Raw genomic sequence first — 24,581 nt, 5'->3', positions numbered from 1 at the left:
ATGGAGAACCATTTATCATGCAAATGGATGTCAAAGAAAGCTGGGGTAGCAATACTCATACTGAACACAAATAGACTTTAAAACAAAGACTAACAAGACAAAGAAGGACACTATTTAATAATAAAGGGGACAATCCAACAAGAAGATATAACAATTGTAAATATTTATGCACCCAACATGGGAGCACTCAAATACATAAGACTGTTAATAACAAACATAAAGAAACTAATAGATAATACTACAATAGTAGGGGTCTTTAACACCTCACTTATATCAATGGACAGATCATCTAAACAGAACATCAATAAGGAAAAAATGGCTTTGAATGACACACTGGAACAGATGGATTTAACAGATATATTCAGAACATTCCATCCTAAAACAGAATTCTTTTCAAGTGCACATGCAATATTCTCCATGATAGATCACATATTAGGCCACAAAACAAGCTTCAACAAATTGAAAAAGATCGAAGTCATATGATGCATCTTTTTGGACCACAACACTATGAAACTAGAAGTCAATGACAAGAACAAATGTGGAAAGACCACAAATACATGGAGGTTAAATAACATGCTACTAAACAATGAATGGGTCAACCAAGATATCAAAGAAGAAATTAAAAAGTATATGGAGGGGCGCCTGGGTGGCTCAGTCGTTGAGCGTCTGCCTTCGGCTCAGGTCATGGTCCCAGGGTCCTGGGATCGAGCCCCACATCGGGCTCCCTGCTCGGCGGGAAGCCTGCTTCTCCCTCTCCCACTCCCCCTGCTTGTGTTCCTTCTCTCGCTATGTCTGTCAACTAAATAAATAAAATATTTAAAAATAAATAAACCCATTAAAAAAAAGTATATGGAAACAAATGAAAATGAAAACACAATGGTCCAAAATCTTTGGGATGCAACAAAAGCAGTTTTTTTGTTTTTTTTTTAAGATTTTATTTATTTATTTGACAGAGAGACAGAGAGAGCAGGCACACAAGCAGGGGCGGGGGAGAGAGGGAGAGGGAGAAGCAGACTCCCTGCTGAGCAAGGAGCCTGATGCAGGGCTAGATCCCAGGACCCTGGGATCATAACCTGAGCCAGAGGCAGATGCTTAACTGACTGAGCCACCCAGGCACCCAAGCAATAGCAGTTCTAAGAGGGAAGTATGTAGCAATACAGGCTTACCTTAAGAAGCAAGAAACATCTCAAATAAAAAACCTACCCTTACACCTAAAGGAGCTAGAAAAAGAATAAATAAAACATAAAGCCAAAAGGAAGGAAATAGTAAAGATGAGAGCAGAAATAAATGATAGAGAAACTAAAAACACAGGTCAATGAAACCAGGAGCTGGTTCTTTGAAAAGGTAAACAAAATTGATAAATCTCTAGCCAGATTTATCCAAAGAGAGAAAGAGTGAGAGAGAGGACTCAAATGAGCAAAATCACAAATGAAAGAGGAGAAATGATAACCAATACCACAAAAATACAAACAATTGTAAGAAAATATGAAAAATTACGTGGCAACAAATTGGACAACCTAGAAGAAATGGATAAATTCCTAGTAACACATAACCTACCAAAACTGAAGCTGGACGAAATAGAAAATTTGAACAGATCGTTTATCAGCAAGGAAATTAAATCAGTAACCAAAAAACTCCCAACAAACAAAAGTTCAGGACCAGCCAGCTTCAGAGGTTAATTCTACCAAACATTTAAAGAAGAGTTAATTCCTATTCTTCTCAAACTATTCCAAAAAATAGAAAAGGAAGGAAAACTTACAAATTCATTCTATGAGGCCAACATTACCCTGATACCAAAACAAGATAAAGACACCACAAAAAAGAGAAACCTACAAGACATTATCTCCGATGAACATAGATCAAAAATCCTCAACAAAACACTAGCAAATAGAATCTAACATTACATTAAAAAAAAAATCATTCACCATGATCAAGTGGGATTTATACCTGGGATGCAAGGGTAGTTCAATAAGAGAAAGGATAAGAACTATAAGGTCATTTCAATAGACGCAGAAAAAAACATATGACAAAGTACAACATCCACTCATGATAAAAACCCTCAACAAAGAAGTTTTAGAGAAAACATACTTCAACATCATAAAGGCCATCTATGAAAAACCCATAGCAAATATCATCCTAAATGCAGAAAACCTGAGAGCTTTCCCCCTAAGGTCAGGAATAAGACCAGGATTCCACTCTCACCACTTTTATTCAACACAGTACTGGAAGTCCTGGCCACGGCAATCAGACAACAAAAATAAATAAAATGCATCCAAATCAGCAAGCAAGAAGTAAAACTTTGACTATTTGCAGGTGACATGATACAATATATAGAAAACCCGAAAGACTCCATGAAAAAACTGCTATAACTGATAAATAAATTCATTAAGGTCACAGGATACAAATCAATGTACAGAAATCCATTACATTTCTATAAACCAATAATGAAACAACACAAAAAGATATTAAGAAAATAATCCCATTTATAATTGCACCAAAACCAATAAGATACCCAGTAATAAACCTAACCAAAGAAGTGAAAGACCTGTACTCTGAAAATTATAACACTGATAAAAGAAATTCAAAATGACACAAAGAAATGGAAAGACATCCCATACTTATGGATTGGAAGAACACATATTGTTAAAATGTCTTTACTACCCAAAGCAAGCTACACATTAAATACAATCCCTATCAAAATATGAACAGCATTTTTCATAGAGCTAGAAGAAACAGTCCTAAAATTTGTATGGAACCACAAAAGATCTCAAATAGCCAAAGCAATCTTGAAAAAGAAAAACAAAGCTGGAGGCATCAAAATTCTGGACTTCAATTTATATTACAAAGCTGTAATCATCAAGACAGTATGGTCCTGGCACAAAAACAGACACACAGATCAATGGAACAGAATAGAAAATCCAGAAATAAACCCACAACTGTGTGGTCAATTAATCTTCGACAAAGCAGGAAAGAATAGCCAATGGGAAAAAGACAGTCTCTTCAACAAATGGTGTGGGAAAATGGGACAGCCACATGCAGACGAATGAAACTGGACCATTTTCTTACACCATACACAAAATTAAATTCAAAATGGATGAAAGACCTAAATGTCAGACATGAAACAATAAAAATCCTAGAAGAGAGCGCAGGCAGTAATGTCTCTGACATCAACTGTAGCAACTGTTTTCTAGATATGTCTCCTGAAGCAAGAGAAATAAAAGCAAAAAATAAACTGTTGGGACTACATCAAAATAAAAACTTCTGCACAGTGAAGGAAACAATCAACAAAACTAAAAGGCAATGTATGGAGTGGGAGAAGATATTTGCAAATGACATACCTGATAGAGGGTTAGTATCCAAAATACGTAAAGAACTTATACAACTCAACACCCAGCATTTTTCACAGAACTAGAACAAACAATCCTAAAATCTGTATAGAACCACAAAAGACTCCGAATAGCCCAACCAGCCTTGAAAAAGAAAATCAAAGCTGGAGGCATCACTATTCCAGACTTAAGTTACATTACAAAGCTATAGTGGTCAGAACAGTATGGTACTGGCACAAAATTACACACAGGGATCAATGGAACAGAATAGAAGACCCAGTAATGAACCCACAATTATATAGTCAATTAATATTTGACAAAGTAGGAAAGAATATCCGATGGGAAAAAGTCTCTCCAACAAATGATGCTGGAAAAACTGGACAGCAACATACAAAAGAATGAAACTGGACCACTTTCTTACACCAGACACAGAAACAGACTCAAAAATCTGTCTTTGATCCTGTTTGTCACTGTATTACTAGAAGGTCCTTCTGTCCTAGACCTGTCAACCCTAGCTGGCATGTTCCCAAAACTTAACAGAATTTCTTGAATGATTTTATACCCAAGGCTTATGATAGCAACTCACCTTAAATCTGATGAAAATAAGAGGGACTGTATGAATGATTCTGCAATGATTCTGCAATAGCCCTTTTTGTGACTTCCAGGAAGACACAGTCTCCAGTTCATGTGTAACAGAAAGCTTGTTCTGTCTACATATTAATCTCTCAAATCACATAACTTCTCTCATCAAAGAAAGCCTTTTCTTTTTTTTTTGCTCTACCTAATTGCTATTCCTTTAATCTTTTTCTTTCATAATTAAAGCAGATAATTACTACCAGATGGACATTTAGATTGCAGAACAAGAATGAGAAATATCATTCAGAATCTCAGAACAAGCCCGAGAAAGAGCTGTGTCACCAGGGCCAACTTCCTTTCATTCTAGATTCATAGTTCCCATGTCAGGATGATTTATCTTGATCTTCCTTCTCTCTGACAACATTTAGGGTTAAATATTATAAACGGGGAAGAGGGGAGTTGGGATGGAGGCAATACCTTAGAATATCTAGAAATCTAGCCTTCAGTCCACCTCTCCCTGGGACAGGCTAAGAAACTGGCAACCAACAGCATAATTCTTTTTTACCGGAAGAAACTGGAACAATAATATCTGCCTGAGCAACTGAAGGAGCATCTGAGAAAATAAGATGTCAGTGACTGAAGGATTCACAGTGAACCAAAAAAGGGTAATGTGGCAGAATGGTTAAAGCTGTTGAAAGGAAGCTAACTAAGAAAACAGTGCTGATCAGGGCGCCTGGGTGGCTCAGTTGGTTAAGCGACTGCCTTCGGCTCAGGTCATGATCCTTGAGTCCCTGGATCGAGTCCCGCATCGGGCTCCCTGCTTGGCGGGGAGCCTGCTTCTCCCTCTGACCCTCCCCCCTCTCATGTGCTCGCTCTCTCTCTCTCATTCTCTCTGTCTCAAATAAATAAATAAAATCTTAAAAAAAAAAAAAAAAGAAAACAGTGCTGATCAGAGAGACAGGGAGTCACTGCCTACGGAGATACTGAGTTAGAATGGTAGGGTCTGAAAATGCCCACTGATCACCCCTAGGACTTACTTAACATTGAGAATCTTGCTTTCTATTGATGCCAGCTACATAATTTTTTCAGAAGTATCACACTGAAATAAGCAGCACATTTTTGGAATAGGGGGACAAATACAAAAATGCTGAAACATCCCGTCTCTTTTCAATACAAGAAGAAACAACTATGTAAATCTGTCAACAAGTAAATAAAAATACGTATTTAGAGTTAGTTCTCTAGGAAGAAAAAACTCTTTGGCTCCCAAGGAGAAAGACAGATCAAGTCTGTGGTTATGAAGCCCATGGAGGGGGAAATTATTTGCAGGAGGGTGAGATGGAGATGAGAGACAGAGATAAAGAAAAATGCATAGTGGATTAGAGACCAAAGTTGCTGCCCTCAGGTCAGAAAGTTACTGAAATAGTGAGGCTTGAAATGTCCCAGAGAGAGAACCTGGAGGAGAATGGGGACATGACACAGCTCTGGGCCAGTCCCTAGACCTCTGGGCTTCAAGGCTGGACAAAGACCCAAAGCCCGCCCCCCGCCCCCCCACCCCGGAATGATCCTGGCACAGAAGCCCCAGAAACATCCATCAGCAGGGCACTATGCGCCTGGAGCTTTGATCATTTCAGTCTGCTATGAATTAAAGACTGAGTCCCGTTTATGAAATTTTAATACAGCCCCAGGTTTGGGAGTGGGAAAGATGATATGAGGAAGAACAATGGCTAAGACCGAATTTTTATTTCTTTGATATCCCGGTGACTTGAATTTTAGAGTTTGATTTAAGATAATCATAGAGAAACAGTGGAACTGATTGGCACTGAATCAGTTAAGAAGGTTAACATTACACTGTTACAAATATTTATACAATTTTACAGAATACAAAAGGCTCTCCAACTTGAAGACACTAGTATTAGTTGGAGATATCTTTCTGACATTGGGTGCCTTTGGTTTTGTTAAAAAGGTATATATAATCATTCTAAAATAGTGTTATGTAGGTTTTCTTTTAGGTTAATAAGTGCATCACATACGGTTTTCTCTATCATCTGAAAAATGGAAGTCTTTATCCAGATTAATGTAAAGATGATTTTTAAAAAAGATTTTATTTATTTACTTGACAGAGAGAGAGAGAGAGAACAAACTGCAGAGGGAGCAGGCTCCCCCCTGAGCAGGGAGCTCAATGCGGGGCTCGATCCCAGGATTCTGGGATCATGACCTGAGCTGAAGGCAGACGCTTAACAGACGGAGCCATCTAGATGCCTCAGCAAAGATGATTAGGATTGGGAAAAAGCCAAAAGTTACCTATTTTTGAGACAGTCACTAGCTTCCTCTTAATTGCCTAAATCTGGACTTACATAGTATTCCATTATACAAATGAAAAATTAGAACTAGAGATTATCCAAATAAATTTATGAAAATAATAATAATTAAATGAGACCTGGTGAAAAATCTTTATTTTGTAACTTCCATTTTTGTATGTCTTATCAGATATTAAGGGACTATGTAGCAACCTTCTCTTGAATTCCTAACCTATCCCAATTAGGAAAAAAAAGTCACTTCCACAGAGAACAATTGTTACACAATTGAGTTTGTCATTTGCTTTTGGCATGTTAGGACTGTCAAATGTAGTCAGAAGTAGAACGTATAATTTTAGACCATGTAATTCATGATTGTCAAACACTGTTGCCAAATACGAAATGGTTTCAATAATGACCTTTCTATTCAAACTAAGCTGCAGTGAACTTGAACTTCATTGGCAGAAAACATTGTTTCCTTCCTAAGAAGCCTGTGATAGAGTACCCTTGACACAAATTCTCTGAGAATTTACTTCAAGCTCCACCCTCCACTCCTCACCTTAGGTCAGTGGAAGCCAAGACTGATGACTTGCAACCCACTTAATCTATCACTCCTTCCGGTCAGTAGTGAAATATATTCAACTGGGAAACATTAGACTAAACCAAGTTGGAACAAGTTTAATTTCGAAATCCAAAATTCATGTTTGCTGAGGAATCTTAAAGTCTGGACAAACAAAGCAGTTACAAGAGGTAAGCTGCTGGAATGAAGTGGGTGCGATGCTGCATTGATAAGACACAGTAAGAGTGTGTCTGAGGAAGAGATATTTAATCTGGGATCAGTGCATATGGCCTTCAGAGAGTCTGTGAAGCCTTCCCTGAAATCATACCCAGAATTCCCTGATTATTTACCCAAGTGCATTTTTCTATGGAGATTATTCTGACCTTATATGAAATGTCCAAACACGTTTATAGAGAACATCCCTCAAGTGTTTGGACTCTGCGAGGTTCTGGCTGACCTCTTCTTGAAGCTCAAAGTTGATCAACATGACTCTTTGTGGAGCAAGCAAAATTAATGAGCGCTAATGGAGCATTAACACAAGGCCAAAAGAAAAATCTGAAGCTCAGGAAATTTACATTTTAATGTTGTGGCACACCTGAGGAAAGTATTTTGAATCATAAAGTCTTTGCTACTAACCCTACACAGCAGGGGAATCATTTGTGATCAAGACAAATGTTAGTATAATCCCTTATCAACACAGCTGAGGAGAGAATTTTACATCTTTCTATTCCAGATGGTGCCATTTTATCAGAGTTTCACTCCTTGGTATGCTCAGTTAATTAAAGTCCTTACTGGTGGTTAGTGGCAGATTTGTGCAGCAAAACTTACTCTGGAACAGATGTTGGCAAATTTGTCAAAGCGGCTGGATAATCATCCTGACTGGTCTGAAGGACTATTCCATTTCACCCACACTGAACTCTTGCAGGACCTAAATAGCACCTTTCCTATTCCTGCTTCTAAAGGTGAGGCAGGGAGAAGAAGGGATTCTGGTGGGAAGGGGAAGAACAACAGCAAGACCCTTGGTCAAAGTTATCCATTTTTCAAGGAATGAAGGCATTCCAACAGACAGTTTCAGATGCAAAAGTATCATGATGATATATTTTTATGAGACTCTCCCTATTAGTTTCATCTCAGGCTCCCTAATCAGCTTGCATTCATGCTTGCTATAAACCTGCAACTCAAATCAACTTTTATCTCAGACCTTTATTCTTGTTTATCAGCATACATTGGCAACTAAGATGACAGCCTAGTATAGCCAAAGATAAAAGGGAAAGAAATGGTGAGAAGCCATTAACACAAAAGAATAACCAAAGCTTGTTCCACCTCCAAAGCCCTACGGATATTTGAACTCCAATTTGTAGAGGGGGACTTCTGAATACTGTCTGTCCTCTGGCAATTTCAGACCACTGTCTGTCGCTTTTGCCTGCAAGAGAAAAACCTAAGAAAGGCTTAGAATAGATGGCTTTCATTAGAATAAAATAAAATAATTTGAAAACTATAAAGCCTGCACAGATGTCACATCTTTTTTAAAAAAATTAATTGAGGTTCCTCAGAAATCCATTGATTTGTGATATGACATAGAGTAGTGAAAACATCATTCTCTAGCCTAGTGATTTGATTTGTATTTCTGAGCTGCCTACTCCAAAGGTGTCTGTGTGCCTCTGTGTGTGTATGTGTGTTTTAAATAAGCCAAATTCAGGGCGCCTGGGTGGCTCAGTCATTAAGTGTCTGCCTTCAGCTCAGGTCATGATCCTGGAGTCCTGGAATCGAGCCCTGCATCAAGCTCCCTGCTCAGCGAGAGGCCTGCTTCTCCCCCTGCTTGTGTTCCCTCTCTCGCTGTGTCTCTCTCTGTCAAATAAATAAATAAAATCTTTAAAAATAAATAAATAAATAAGCTAAATTCACTTAGGCACTCTTGGTAGCATTACCTAGCTCTCTCAGAGAGAAGACAATCAATCTCCTTTCAGTTAAATCATAATGTGGTTTTTTTTTTTTAAGATTTTTATTTATTTATTTGAGAGAGAGAGAATGAGAGAGAGCACATGAGAGTGGGGAGGGTCAGAGAGAGAAGCAGGCTCCCCGCCGAGCAGGGAGCCCGATGCGGGACTTGATCCAGGGACTCCAGGATCATGACCTGAGCCGAAGGCAATCGCTTAACCAACTGAGCCACCCAGGCGCCCTCATAATGTGTTTTTTAGTGATTCATAAAACTCTTATTTCACACAGAATTTTATACCTAAATTTTGCATAAAATATTATAATTCAGTATATATTTATTGCAACTATTGATAGAAGTAAAGAATATTGTGTAAGACCTGCCATAAAGATGGGGAAGAGCTGCAGCAAAGAAACACTAAATTATTCACCAAAATTGTTGGGGCCAAAAAACCAGACCTCCACTTGCTGCCATATCAAGCTTTTTTATTATAAAGCTCATCATAATAAACTCTACAAAACTTTAAAGATTTTCCCAAATTTAATAGTATATATATATATAGTCCTATTCCATAAAATCCTATTTAATAAATTTGTCTACTTATAAAAATGGTTTCTTGCTGGGATTAGAACTGGAGTGTTTATATTTATCATAAATGAGAATGTTTCAAAACCATTAAGAGCCTCTCACTCTAAAAAAATATGCAAAGAGCCATGGCACACAACTTTCAAAGTCATTTTATATAACCCCTGCCCTGTGGTAGGGCACATAGTAAATCACACACAAAAGAGGTGTGAACTACCTTTTAAATAACCAATCTGGGTAAATGACAGAAGGGATATTGTGGCTATAAATTTTAGAAACACAAGAATGTCTCAACATTTAAAAAGGTTTGGAGGCAAATTAGGCTTCAAACCCATGAAACATAAGGGAAATATGCAAATACAAAGAGAAGAAGAAGAAGGAGGAGGAGGAGGAGGAGGAAGAGGAATGGAAGGAGGAGGAGGAGGAAGGGAAGGAGGAGGGGGAGGAAGAAGAAGGAGAAGACAGAGGAGGAGGAGAGGGAAGAGGAAGGGGAGAAGGGGAGGAGGAGGGGGAGGAGGAGGAAGAGGGGAAGGATGAAGAGGAGGAGGAGCAGAATAGCAAAATGATCATCATACCAAAGATATAAAAAATATTCTAAGGTGTAAGTATCAGTGTTATCCTAGTTCCTTGGTGGTCTGGTGAAAGCGTTTCCTGACCTTCCTGTGCTTCACCCCAACAATGGGGAGGAGACCCTGGCCCATCATAGTCAGCAAACAAATTAAGCTCTATTTTAGTTAAGGAAAATGTTACCAGCAGTTAAGCACACTTTTCTATAGCTCTAGTATTTTCTGGTATTTAGAAAACTCTAGTCATGGAAAGCTCAACCAGTGGAAGGGTAACTAGAACTACCCATGTACTCACATATAAGCCTGAATCAAGCACAGCCTCCAGACCCAGTTATATCATTCTGGTATTCTGAAGTTTACATGAACATGCTTACTGAGTACAGTGCTAAGAACTACCAGTTCCCACTCTGTGTCACACAATGTATACACCTTCATATATCATTTGTTTTTACCTTCACCAAGTATTTCTAAATAATTGTTATTGCTTTGTCAATCTGGAAACAGAAATTAATGAGTATTAAATAACTCCCATGAGCTTTGCTGAAGAGTCGGGAATTCCAAAGCAAGTCAGTCTCACTTTGAATTCCCTGATGCTGGGCACCTGGGTGGCTCAGCTGGTTAAGCGACTGCCTTCGGCTCAGGTCATGATCCTGGAGTCCCAGGATCGAGTCCCACATCGGGCTCCCTGCTTAGCAGGGAGTCTGCTTCTCCCTCTGACTCTCCCCCGTCTTGTGCTCTCTCTCTCATTCTCTCTCTCTCAAATAAACAAATAAAATCTTAAAAAAAAAAAAAAAAAGAATTCCCTGATGTTTTGCATTTCAATATGCTGACTATTAAAAACACCTTGATTTGCTATAAAAATTATTTTTAGGGGGCCTGGGTCACACAGTCATTTAAGCATCCAACTCTTGCTTTCGGCTCAGATCATGATCTCAGGATCATGAGATCAAGCCCCGACCTGGCTGGGGCTCAGCACAGAGTCTGCTTAAGACCTTCTCTCCCTCTCCCTCTGCCCTTCCTCTCCAACTCCCCTGCCCCCTGCTCATGCACATGTGCATGCATGTTCTCTCTCTCTCTCATAAATAAATCTTACATTCTTCTTTTTAAAGATTTATTTATTTATTTGGGGGGGCAGAGGGAGAAAGAGAAAGACAATCCTCAGGCAGACTCCCTGCTAAGCGCAGAGCCCAATGCGGGGTTCTATCCTAGGACTCAAGATCAAGAGCCATCTCTCCAACTGACTGAGCCACTCAGGTGTCCCCCAAATAAATAAATAAATCTTTAAAAAAAGTATTTTTCAAACTGTACATTAACTACTTTAAATCTATTTATCTTGACTCCTTCCACTTAATACTAAAATATTGTTTTTCTTTATTCACCATTTATACATGTCAATAATCATTAAGTTTGACGATTTCTCTGGACATGTCCCTGTTGAACTCTTAAGTTGAACTCTTTTCTGTTGTTGGAGAGGAGTACCTGAAAAGTAATTCCTTAACTCGAAACTCTTTCTAGCTTTAAAACTGATACAGGCCGTGGATGTAGAGGGAACTATCTTCTTTGAGACCCATTTACATAGGCAGTACATATAAATGTTAAATTAGTTGGTCTTTGCAACAACCTTTAAGAAAAGGCATTATGTAGTTCTGAGAGGTTAAGTAATTCAGTTAGGTATATGTAGCAACTAGTGGAAACCCTTGGAAACCAAGAAGCCAGTGCTATTGATTATCATCCAAATATTGTCCATGAAGGGGGCCTAGTTAATGGATTTCATTTATTTCAATCTACCACCAAGTTCACCCTCATTGTGAAGTTGGCTTAGTCTAATTATGACACACTTGTTATGTTAAATGCCCATCCTTCAAATTCCAGGATCACCAAGTCACCTTCCAAATGTCATTTGGCTTTTCTTAATTTCATAGAGAAAAGATAATGATTTCACTGATGAGGGTAATCCAGCTCATGTAAAAGTGGTGTTGGGAGTTCTGGTCTTCTCCATCATTCTCTTGAGCTTGGATAAAGTGAATATATCAATGATATATGGATACACTAATAATGGGTTCATAGAATCTGGCTAATGTATTGCTAAGGTAAATAATGCCTCTTTGAGATAGATGACTCATTTCTTCTTTTTTTTTTAGATTTTATTTATTTATTTGAGAGAGAGAGCATGAGCAGGGGGAGGGGCAGAGAAGGGGGGAGGAGCAGATTCCCCAGCTGAGCAGGGAGCCCGATGTGGGGCTCGACCCTGGAATCATGGCCTGAGCTGAAGGAAGATGCTTAACTGACTGAGCCACGCAGGTGCCCGAGATGACTCACTTCTAGCTGCTATGTATGCAAGCACATGGTTTGGTCTACAGGGAACAGTTATATAGTTTTCAAAAATTTTATAGTACAGAGAAATATAAAAGTCCCAAGGATACTCTTTGGTTACTCTTATTCTATTTAGAAGATCTCACAAGACACAGCAATCCTTTCACATGTTCCAAGGAAGACACTATAAATATATTTCAATTTTTACTTGGAAACAAAATCCCTATAGCAGAACAACTCATCTGCCCAGTGGAAGAGAAGGCTTATATCATATTTTAGTTATATGGAAAATCTTAGATAATATTTAATGAATTATAGCTAGACTTGATAAATTTTGTCAGGCTTTTACTTACTGTAAAATTACACCAAATTCAAAATATAGTCACCAAATGACTCTTACTAATCAGGAAGGCATTATAACAGGAATATAAGGAATAAGGAGTATAAGACTCGAGAGTAGAATATGGGTTTAGCGAATTTATCACTCAACTAGTCATTTTTATGGGTTTTAAAATTGCTGTCCCTCAACAAAAAAAAGGAAGAAAAGAAAAACTGAAACCCTATAAAACTGCAGACAGTTTAAAATGACTGGTCATCAGTGACTGCAACCTAACCCCCCCCCCAGTTTATCCGTGCTTGTGTGTTCATCTTCAAGCGGAATGGTCCTTATTAGTTTGTGTTATTTATGTATTTAACAAGAAAAAAAGATATTTCATTTGAATAATTTCTTAATGTGAATTGCCTTTTTCTCTTACTGAAAAATTTCAACTGGAAATACTAAGTGAACTAGAAATTGTCATCTTGTGAATGTCTAAGAAATTACCTATCTGTGTGATCATTTTCTTGCATAATATATAAGGCAAACGTTAAAATTCTTGTAATTCCTAACATTGAAAGGAATTGAGAAGATCATGTCAATATAAGCATTGTTTCAATAGAGCCTGTTTCCATTGCTAATGCAGCAATAATTGTTCTAGCCTTTTGATGGTGCCTCATGAAATAAAATTTATATTCTGATAGTTGTTGCATCATTCAAAACAGTTTCTAAGCTTTTTTTTTTTTCTTCTCCTCTTTCTCCTCTTTCTTCTGATTGCTATCTTTGTCCTACAATGTTTTGAGATGTTATTATTTTACCACTTGGGGCCTACTTCCTGTGCATACCTGAGCACTGTTACTCTTATACAGGAGCAAAGAGCTGGTGGGAGCTCAATCATCCTTCACCACTACAGTACTAACCCAGTAACACACGGTTCCTTCCAAGTTTCCTTTTCCCTTATGTGTATGTAGTTTTTGAAGTTGTTTTTGTTGTTTTTGTTGTTTTGGTTTTGCCTGATATTATTAAAATATCTTTGGTTTTTAGAATAAATGGTTTAAGTACCAGTTTGCTTTTTATTTCTTAAATATCTAAACTAATTATTAATTACTAATTTTCTTCACCATGAAGAAATCAGAAATTAAAAGGGAACTTACTTTCAATTTCCTGATTCAGTAACAGAAATCCAGCTTCAATTTACTACTATTTTTAACTATTATTTTTTTTTAAGATTTATTCATTTACTTGAGAGAGAGAATGTGGAGGAGGGGAGGGGGAGAGGGAGAGAGAGAGAATCTCAAGCAGACTCCCCACTAAGTGCAGAGCCTGATTCGGGGCTCAATCTCACGACCCTGAGATCATGACCTGAGCTGAAATCAAGAGTCAGATGCTTAACTGACTGAGCCACCCAGGCGCCCCTAAACTGTTATTCTGAAATAAATTTACCCTTGCATAGAAGTTGCAAAATCAGCTTCCCTTAACGAGAACATCTTTAAAAATCATAGTACAATGATCAAACTCAGAAAACTAAGATTTGTACAACATTATAAACTGAACTGTAGACCTTAGTGAGTGGTATTTTGCCTGTTTTTATATGCACTCATTTTTTTGGGGGGGAAGTGGGGTATACAATTCTGTGAAATTTTGTCACAGGTATTGATTTGTGGAACCAGTTGTAACCTAGATACAGACTGTTCCATGACTCCAAAGAAACTCCTTCATGCTACCCCTTTATTGTCATACCCTCCCCGCAACCCCAACTCAATGGCAATCACAGCTCAGTTCTCCATCGCTATAATTTTGTCATTCCAAGAGTGTTACATAAAATGGAATCATGCTGTGGGTAACCTTTTGAGATTTTTTTTTCAATTAGTGTAATACCTTTAGGGTCTTCCGCAATTTCTGTCTACCATATATCAGTAGTTCACTCCTTTCTGTTGTTGAGTTGTATCAGACGGCACACAGATCTGCTGTTACTGAAAGAACGCTTAGTTATGTAAATATGGCCTCTCATCTTTTTTAAAAAAAGTTATATTTTATAGCTCTTCGATTCTCTTTTAGCAGAAATCCTGGGTTCAAAATTTAATATTGACATTGTTTTTTCTTTAGTAGTAAACTCAAGGGATTTGACCAAACTCAATCTAAATTTCATTCAAACCCTAGGCCCTTGTAAAAAAATGAAGAAGCTCAGGGGTGCCTGGGTGGCTCAGTTGTTAAGCGTCTGCCTTCGGCTCAGGTCATGATCCCAGAGTCCTGGGATCGAGCCCCGCATCGGGCTCCCTGCTCTGCGGGAAGCCTGCTTCTCCCTCTCCCACTCCCCCTGCTTGTGTTCCTGCTCTCGCTGTCTCTCTCTATGTCAAATAAATAAATCTTTAAAAAAAAAAATACATGAAGAAGCTCAAAAGGATATAAAGCAAATTTTTTAAGGCATGCAATAAATTCTGCGGGTTTACTTTCTAGCTATAATACCCTATTTATTCAAAGTTGTTTTGGTCTGTCCAGCACCAGTACCTTCGACCAGTAATAGCATTCTGATGAGGCTAACGGTAGGGAAGCATAATGTGAGATAAGGTTTAAAAACATCACATCCCCCAGCCACACTGACTTTGGGATGGCATGTGGCAGAAGTTAGGCTAATCAGAGTCGAAGTCAACAAACTCAATAATGGGATATTTGTTACAATACCAAGAAGAAAAACTCCTTTGCTGCTGAAATAATTGTACTACAACATGGAAGCAGCTAGATTAGAATGAAGCCAACCGAAAGGAAAGCAATACTGAGGAAGAGGGGAAAAGCAAATCTTGCAGATATCATTTGAATCTTTGGATCTTGCCACATGTGCAAGATCCTTTTTGCCTGCTCTGTGAAAATGGATATGGTCCCTTTAAAAATGTTTCTATGCATGAAACACTACATCTAAAACTAATGATGTAATGTATGGGGATTAACATAACAATAAAAAAATTTTTAAAAAGAAAAAAAATGTTTCTATGCCAGTCAGCATCATGTTAGACGCTGTCAGTAGAGGGCACCAGAGAAACACTGCAGAAGAAAATGGGTTGTGCTTCCTGGTTCCTGTGTGTTGGCTCTGCAGCTTCTCTAGCACCCAGGTCCTCCAGTGTACAATGGCTTCCTCAGCATTAAGCATCTGCACTGCGTACTGGCTCAGATATTCAGTGGCCAGCATTTTCCCTCTGTCCTTCCTTAGGCCCTTCTGTAGCCTGGTGCCTCCAGTGAGTGAGTTACCTCTCCATGAATTTTCTCACATCCTAGAGGGTGCATTTCAGGCAAGTTCCATGGGGAGAACTTCCAGAAAGTTCTGCCAGTGTAGCATGACAGAAGGCTTAGCCATCCAGTGAGCCAAGGCCATGTCCTCTCCAACAAGGTCTGGATCTCAGTCTGGGGCTGGACTTTTCCCAATCTCACCTCTGGGAGTCATGGCTACTTCTCATATCTGCTATGCCTACATTCTTGAGACCTTTTTACTTCTTACCAGCCAATCACCTGATGCTCTAATCCCCTGTGATAATTAATAATTCTTCATATTAAACTTTCCCTGTTCAAATTATTATACAGTTTCTCTCTACTGATTAGACCCAGATTGATACACCATGCCTGAGGGCTGAGCTACCTTGGACTTTTCCATTTGGTGATCTAATAAATTCCACTTTATGCTGATGTTGGCAATAGGTGGGTTTTTATAACTGGCACTAGAAGAGTTCTGATACAAATAAGATCCATAAAATTAATAAGGTTAATAAAGACTAAATGATCTTAGAAAGACCTACAAATATTTTTTGTTAGATAGATAGTATTCAGACTTCATTAAACTGACTCAAATTCTAGAGAACTTTTTCTCAGCTACACAAGAATGATATTATAGTAATACTCTGGAACATGCTTTAAATTATTTTTAAAAACCCTATGAATAAACTTCACAACTTTGATTCAGGGCTTTAGTGTAAAGGACCTGTTTCATGCCAGGCACCTCACAACATGCAGTAGAGACTCCTTCTCTCAGGGAATTGATACTAATCACTCTCTGGTGCTGAATCAATGTAACTAAGTAACCATTAAGTAGTTAGTGCACTTATATTGATCCAGATACTATCCAAAATGAACATGTGTGAATGGTGAAAGCAGATTTAATAAAATATATAGATACTGTAAGATGAGTGTCCTTAAGCAAAGAAATATTGTAAATTATTTTTAGTTTTGGTTTTGTGCTTTTATTGTCTTATTTGTGCACAGAAGTTGGTTCTTAGCTGATTTTTTTTCCACCATGCTATATTAATTGAAAGCAGCTCTTTTATTTTTAGAATAGCTATGAATTGTGTAGTCAAATTAAAAATGCAAAAATAGGGGCTCCTGGGTGGCTCAGTTGGTTAAGCATCTGACACTTGATTTTGGCTCAGGTCATGATCTCAAGGTCGTGAGATGGAGCCCCATGTCAGGCTCGGTGTGGGGCATGGAGCCTGCTTAAGATTCTCTCTCTCCCTCTGCTCCTCAGCCCTCTTTCTCTCTCCCTCTCTAAAAAAAAAAAAAAAAGAAGAAGAAGGTGAAGAAGAAGAAGAAGAAGAAGAAGGGGAAGAGGAAGAGGAAGAGGAAGAAGAAGAAGAAGAAGAAGAAGAAGAAAGAAGAAGAAGAAAAGAAGAAGAAGAAAAGAAGAAGAAAGAAGAAGAAGAAAAGAAGAAGAAGAAAGAAAGAAAGAAAGAAAGAAAGAAAGAAAGAAAGAAAGAAAGAAAAGAAAGGAAGGAAGGAAGGAAGGAAGGAAGAAAGAAAGAAAGAAAGAAAGAAAGAAAGAAAGAAAGAAAGAAAGAAAGAAAGAAAGAAAGGAAGGAAGAAAGAAAGAAAGAAAGAAAAGAAAAAATAATATCTTTACAGTCCCTAAATGATACTGAGTGAGAAAATAGCATATAGATAGATTTGTTTCCGATTCTGACTGCAAAAATATAGGAAAGACCAGGGTGATCTGGATATGAATATTTAATAATTATTGCCTATCTACTGATTTCCAAGTAATTAAGATAATAACAAACAGAAATATGCTAGTTAGAATTTGCCACTAAAGTCAGATCAATAAGCATTTCAAAACTTAAAGAAATAGTAACTAAAACCCAAACAAGTAGAGTCAAACTTATGTTCACAAGCCTACATTGTCTGTTGCCAACAAAAAAGTGGGTGGGAGGAGTCACCAAACTTTAAGGGTCTGGGTCCTAACTTGTGTTTCTATGACCACTACAAAAGGGACAAGGACACTATATGGCCAAGAGTTAATAACCTGTTTTCTCCTTCAAAAATGTAGAGGAGTCCAAAAGACTCTAAATTATTTGGATTAGAGGTCTGGCCACTGTAGTTTGGGGTACAACAGGGTTTGGAACATGACACAGATTTGAGGCTTTCGTGGCCAATGTGCTATTTTTAAGAAATGACTTAATTGTGTTATGCCATTAATATCTCTGAGTTTTATAGATATTTAGAAAGAATCCATGTATTCTTATCTCAATTTTTGTGTGTTTTTAATGAAAGGTTAAATTGATATTTAAACTAAAATCTTGGGTACTTAAAACATGGCCTTTATTAGTCAGAAACTAAAGAACTAGAAACAGTTTTCCATTTAGTTGAGAATATGTTCAGACTCGTATCAGTATACATGGAAGAAGAATCTTTTTGTTTCTGCTTTTGTTATTGCATTGTCTATTTTGTTTTGTTTTGTTTTGTTTTCATCGAAGCCCACTTAATCTAACAACAGCAAAAGGAGGCTTATATGAGGGAGATGGAAAAATAAAATAAGAAGTTCCAACAGAATTGCAGCCTGATGGGCATCCAAAACACTGGGAAAGAGACCCAGCTACTTATTCTTTCTACTAGAAACTTTAATGTGCTATTTTATTAGACTCCAAAACAGCCTTTTAACAATGGCATTATTACTCTACTATGGAGAAAAACAGTGAGGACCAGAATAATCTACACTCATGACTCTAGTTCACACCCTACTTCGTTGGAATCCACAACCCAATGTCTCACTACGCCGCTTTCGGTGGGAGAAAGAGGAAGAGAAGAGAAAATGGAGCCAAGATAGACAATGATGAAGAAAAGCTCATTAGGTTATTACCATAGTTTCTTGCTTTTTTGTATGAATTTCTATATTAATGTATACTTCAATTCAGAGACAGATGCCAATGTCAAATACGTTGAAGGTTGAAAAATTAATGCAGAATGGAAGAAATATGATAATGAGAGGTGACGCCCTTCTGTTTACTTGGTGGGGCTTCCTTGCAACTAGATGTTGTGTACCACCCATGAAAAGATCTTTGGCTAAGTACGTGATGGGATGTTCCTTCCCCCGAGTCCTTAGACCTCTCAGGTTGCTCCTTGAGGGGGCTAACCCCAGAGGTGCATGAGGGCAGACTTTATCGGTCGCAGAACAACGTTTCACTATGCCACTGATGAGATGAGACAGAGGATCAAACACAGTTATAGGCTCAGTATTAATCATTTAAAAGATCAGATAATTGAAATTTCCTATGATAGTCAAGATTATGTTTAAGTAAAAACCTTTTCATTAAGATGTTGAAAATCCAACATTTTAAAAGCATCATACACTACAATTACATTTGGCTGTTATTTTTTTCTTCCTTTGTGCTTTATTGATTATGCTACTGGCTTCCTAACTAACCCTACCAAAAAATATTGAAAATATCAGCAAAATAATCTTTAGTGGCATATGGTATCTTTTTCATTCCACCACTTTTTTATTTCAGTGGAATTCAGACAGCCTCCTGACAGATGTGTAACGCATTATAAAAGACTTGCAAGGCTACCTTCAGTAGACTCCAACAACTCTAAAAACAACAGAAACAGTAATAGAAAATAGATACTTCCGTTGAAAATAAAGAAAAAAAAGGAAGATTTTCTCCTCAAGTTTCCAGAATATATGGTTTTATTCCCTCTCTCTGATATACACTTAGATCATTTCATTAAACTGTTAGACATGCCTTTCCCTTTCAGCATGAGGAATGCTGTTCCCTAAAGAAAATGGCAAGAGGGATATGGTACTTCTTCTTACTCATTACCTCATGCTGCTAAATAAATCACATTTTCTGCTCAGGTGAAGCCTCAGTAAATTTCTTTCAAAATCTTCTTGGGGCGCCTGGGTGGCTCGGTCGTTAAGCGTCTGCCTTCGGCTCAGGTCATGATCTCAGGGTCCTGGGATCGAGCCCTGCATCGGGCTCCCTGCTCAGCGGGAAGCCTGCTTCTCCCTCTCCCACTCCCCCTGCTTGTGTTCCCTCTCTCGCTGTGTCTCTCTCTGTCAAATAAATAAATAAAATCTTTAAAAAAAAATCTCCTTATTTATTCCCCTACTGTGTTGCTATTCTTTTCCCTGTACTAGATATGCTTACAATGACTTATACATTCTTACAAAGAAGACACTGCTTCCTGAGTGTGTGTCTTGGGCAACACCTAGTGCACCATGGATGGTGGGTTAATATTGAAGAAAACACACTTAGGGACTGTTCATTTCTTCTTTTCAAAGTATTCACAAGAGCATTCTACTTTTGTGACAGGAAACAGCCTAATCTCATTCTATCGCATATTTTATCTGAGCTAAAAAAGAGTATATACAAACTGAGGGTCATAGTTTTAAGAGTCAAAACTTGTTTAAAAATAGAATGTGATGGAAAAGAGTTTGCCAGGTACCATAAACAGAACTAAAAGAGGAAGGTCTACCTTATCCTTTGATTATTTTGTGGGGAATAAGGTTTCAAACTTCTACTAACCCCATTTTCATTTATCTGGGCAATGTTTTGCAGGCTTAGGATCCTCGCAGCCCTAGCATTTTAAAACCATGTTCCTGGGGCACCTCAGTGGCTCAGTCAGTTAAGCGTCGACTCTTGATTTCAGCTCAGGTCATGATCTCAGGGCACTGAGATTGAGCCCCGCGTCAGGCTCCATGCTCTCAGCTTAAGATTCTCTCCCTCCCTTTCCCTCTGCCCCTCCCCTGCCTTCCCTCTCCCTCTCTAAAAACAAAACAAATAAAAATAAATAAATAAAATAAATAAAACCAAGTTCCTAAATCAAAGCATACATCTCTCTCTAAGAAGCAATGCTCTTAAGATCTAGGGATATAGCACACGCTCAACTTTGTTTCCTTAAGGATTCCTCATCATAGAAACTTGTTGTAAACCAGCCATTAGAATGATTGCCGGCAGTTTCTTAAAATATACATTTTAGAGATAGTTCATACTCAAATAATTGCATCTAGATAATTATTATCTAGACAAAGTTAAAGCACATATATGCTGTACTACTTTATGTTCATGCAAGTAGAGAGGGCAGTGAATGTTGTATGCTGCAACATTTCTGACCTCCTACGAACACAAAATTTCATTCTTTAAAAATTTATTGGTGTTCTATAACTGGAAAGTAACTTTGCTTCTTTTATATCTGTCAACTCTCTATTTATCTTACTGTCTCTAATTTATGGGGTCAGGAAAAACATTCCTCTATTTCAACAAGAATTTCTTTAATACAGAAAAACAATGAGTTCTCTGCCTACTGTGACATTTTTTTAGACTAATTAAATAATGACAGAGTTAAGTCCAAATATTAGTTGATGGATGCAATTTGTTGATGTACTTCAGTGGTGCATAACAATGAGATCTGACAGAACTTCCAACTGTACTATAATAAATCAACTTGATGATCTTGGATTTCTGAAACAAGAACTATCGTAGCTCTTTGAGATCAGATATTTCCTGAGAAAATAAATAGGGATGATGTTGGGAGGGAAGACATATCAGAAATGTCTCCTAAGTGAATAGCATTTTGGAACATAATCCATAAATTGTCATAATATTCTTCAAAATACCATTAAGCTGTGTACTCCATAGAGGGCTGGGCCAGAGTACATGGTTTATCCTTTACTTAGTTCTAGCTTCTTTCAAGGGGAAATACACAATATTTATTTTTAAAAAGAGGCCTGTCTATATAGAAAATGTAACCAGTGGATACTCTCACAGATAAGCAAAGAGTAGTTCCTGGAAAACTCATCTCTCATAACTGTGTCAAACATAGAAAAAAAAAAAAGAAAATATATAATACAACTTTTTCACATTTTATCTCTTCTTGATTGCTACATAGCATTTTTGTCCTTGACTCTTGGCTTTTTTCACTCCAAAGAACATTCAGAGTCTGCTCCATTCTTGGCTTTGGTTTGGTAGAATCTGGGTAACAGATAGAGAAAACTGAGAAAATCAAGAAGAGAAACTGCTTGAAGTAGGAAGAGAAGATTTTAAAAAGAGGAAAAGGAATAGGAGGGGCCATGGGCTGGATTTCAGAGAAAAAAATTTTTCTTGAGGATTAAGACAAGTTTTGGGGAACATGTGAAAGAAGAGAATTTTAAGAGATAATGCAATGAATCAAGAATTGTAACATACTCTAACATACTTAGACTACATTAGATTTTTTAAGAATTACAATTAGTGGGCAATGTTTCTTTAAAGCAATCTAGGCTACGAGTAGACTATGTGTGCCTTGGCTTTTATATAGGTTACGTATGATACTCCATTTTTCTTGTAAGTCCTTGATTTTGGGAGGTTCTTCAGGACCAGCATATTCTGAATTCTCTTAATCCTGATTACCATGCTTTATCTAAAAAATTGTTAAAACTTTAGATTTTTACTGGGGTATGGTGTTTGTGTTTAATTTTCCCATATTTGTATTTTTAAATATAAAATTGCTTCAGGCGCACTTGACAAAAAAAGTTTGAATTATTAAAAGGAAAAGTAGAATATCCCATTCACTCCCATTTTCAATGTTCAAGGGTCATCATTGAGAGTTTTGTTGTATATTGCTGTTATACATAGCCATGAACATAATTTTTAAATATATTTTTAGTTCCTTAGTACTCAGTCCTGACTCGACAATTGAACAAACACAATTCTTTCCATCAGGTTGGCTCTATAGCTCCCTTAAATGATATAATGCACAATCATATATTATTGACAACCTCCATCTTGGTAAATCCCTATTTTCTGTCAAAACACTTGGGGTGTTTTTTGCCTCCATGTCTATATGTGTACCAGTCAGGATAAGCTAAATATTGCTGCACTAACAAGCAATTCCATAACACAACTTTTTTTTGACTCACACTGTTGTCCAATGTGGGTCAGCAGGGGCCACAGCTCATTCAAGGACCTGACTGTGTGCTTCCACAATCCCAGAGCAGTAGGGCACAGGATGATCTGGACAGTGGCACCTATAACTTCTACCTGGAAATGAGATACATCACTTCTGATCACTTTTCATTGGCCAAAGTAAGTTATATGGCCATGACTAATTTCAAAAGAGGGGAGAAGTAGAATTCCATTAAGTGACTGGAAAGTAGACAGTTGAAAATATTTGGTAAACACAATTCGTGACTCAGTATTTTAACACTTATAATATCTTTTCTGGGGTTACCTCTCAAATCCTAACCACTTTTGGTAACAAGCAATCTTTTACATTATTGCCTTCTATCTTTACCCTCAAATATGCCTTAATGCTGTACATGTGTATGTCACAGAGGCATAATTTATAAAGCTGAAAAAAAAAGCCCAATATCAAAAACATTTTATTTTATTTTATTTTATTATGATATGTTAATCACCATACATTACATCATTAGTTTTTGATGTAGTGTTCCATGATTCATTGTTTGCGTGTTAACACCCAGTGCTCCATTCAGCACGTGCCCTCTTTAATACCCATCACCAGGCTAAACCATCCCCCCAGCTCCCTCCCCTCTAGAACCCTCAGTTTGTTTCTCAGAGTCCATAGTTTCTCATGGTTCGTCTCCCCCTCTGATTTCCCCCCCTTCATTTTTCTCTTCCTACTATCTTTTTTTTTTCATTTTTTTTAAACATTTTAAGAAGACTGCACAGATTCCCAAAATATGGACATTAGTTCTAATTGTTTGCTTTTTTTTTAAGGAAATTTGCTTGATACACTATTTCATGGAGTTCGTTCATTTCTGTGATTCCTTATTTCTTTGTTGGGTTAAAAAGGATGAGCATACAACAGAATTTAGACTTAATATGCAGCACAACGCCTGCTATTTGGTTCTTACAGACCTTAGCAATAACAAATGTTTACTGATTAGTAGTCAAATGCTTGATATCTTTATTTTTAGACCAGGTTTTCATTTTTTCCAATCCAGTTCACAAAGAGCAAAATCATATGTGAAACAGTCACACTAAACTTGGCTGAAAAGAAAAGGCTCTGACTACAGTGCCTGGAAGAATGCTTATTCATCATTCCCTAGCCCAGCATATTTCTCCGTAGAGACAAGAGCATAGACTGCGGCCATGGAAAATCTGGGGAAATACCATTTATGCTACATCAAACTTGAGCCCACTCAGGCGATATAAATCTTTCCCATATGTGATGACTGATTGTTGCCCAGCCTCCAAGTCTAAAAGAGACACTGTAAATATTCCAAATACTCCTTTTTAATTTCTACCAAGAGTCTGCAGCTGTCTTTATGCTTGCGGTTGAAAGACTGTTTCTCTAATAAACTGGAAAGAGAGATAATTCACCCTGGGAAAAGTAAAGGGAATACAATCTTAGATTTCAGGTATAAATTGGAGGCACTTTCATATCCCAGAATAGATGTAAGTTTCAATAAAAATAAATTGCCCTTTGAAGTGTAGATACAATAAAATTAAAGACAGCCAAAACACAATCTATCTTGAATTTGGAATTGGATTCTAAAACTCTCCATGTTTTGGTCCAGGATATTATTATAAGGACCGTTTTTAGAACCTGAAATCAAGATATGTGATGTGATAAGGAATAATTTTTATTGCTAGATGGAGAGCAGGAGGCAGTTGGAGAGATGTAATATGGCCAATGAACTGTCAGATTTCCCAAGGCATTTAGGTGATTTAAAGTAGGGCTTCTCAAAGTGTGGTCCATGGACAACCTGCATCATAATCACCTGGAGTTTTTGTTAAAATACATATTCCAGGTCCCATACCAGGTTTACTGAATCAGGTACTCTGGGCACAGGCCCAGAAATCTGCATTTTAAGTTCTTCAGGGTTTTTTTGTAACTTGTAAAAACATCTAATG

At 37.6% G+C, this 24,581-nt stretch overlaps 1 protein-coding gene across 5 annotated transcripts in view; it reads right to left on the bottom strand.

The window, feature by feature from the left end:
• Window positions 1-24,581, bottom strand: part of ARHGAP24 (Rho GTPase activating protein 24) — a 511,960-nt gene that overhangs the window by 180,509 nt on the left and 306,870 nt on the right. The window lies entirely within an intron of this gene.

The sequence above is a fragment of the Mirounga angustirostris genome, unplaced genomic scaffold (assembly GCF_029215605.1).
Source record: "Mirounga angustirostris isolate CCGP_5_RB_7025 unplaced genomic scaffold, mMirAng1.0.hap1 SCAF_2, whole genome shotgun sequence".
NCBI lineage: Eukaryota > Metazoa > Chordata > Mammalia > Carnivora > Phocidae > Mirounga > Mirounga angustirostris.
This window is presented reverse-complemented; position numbering and strand designations above follow the sequence as displayed.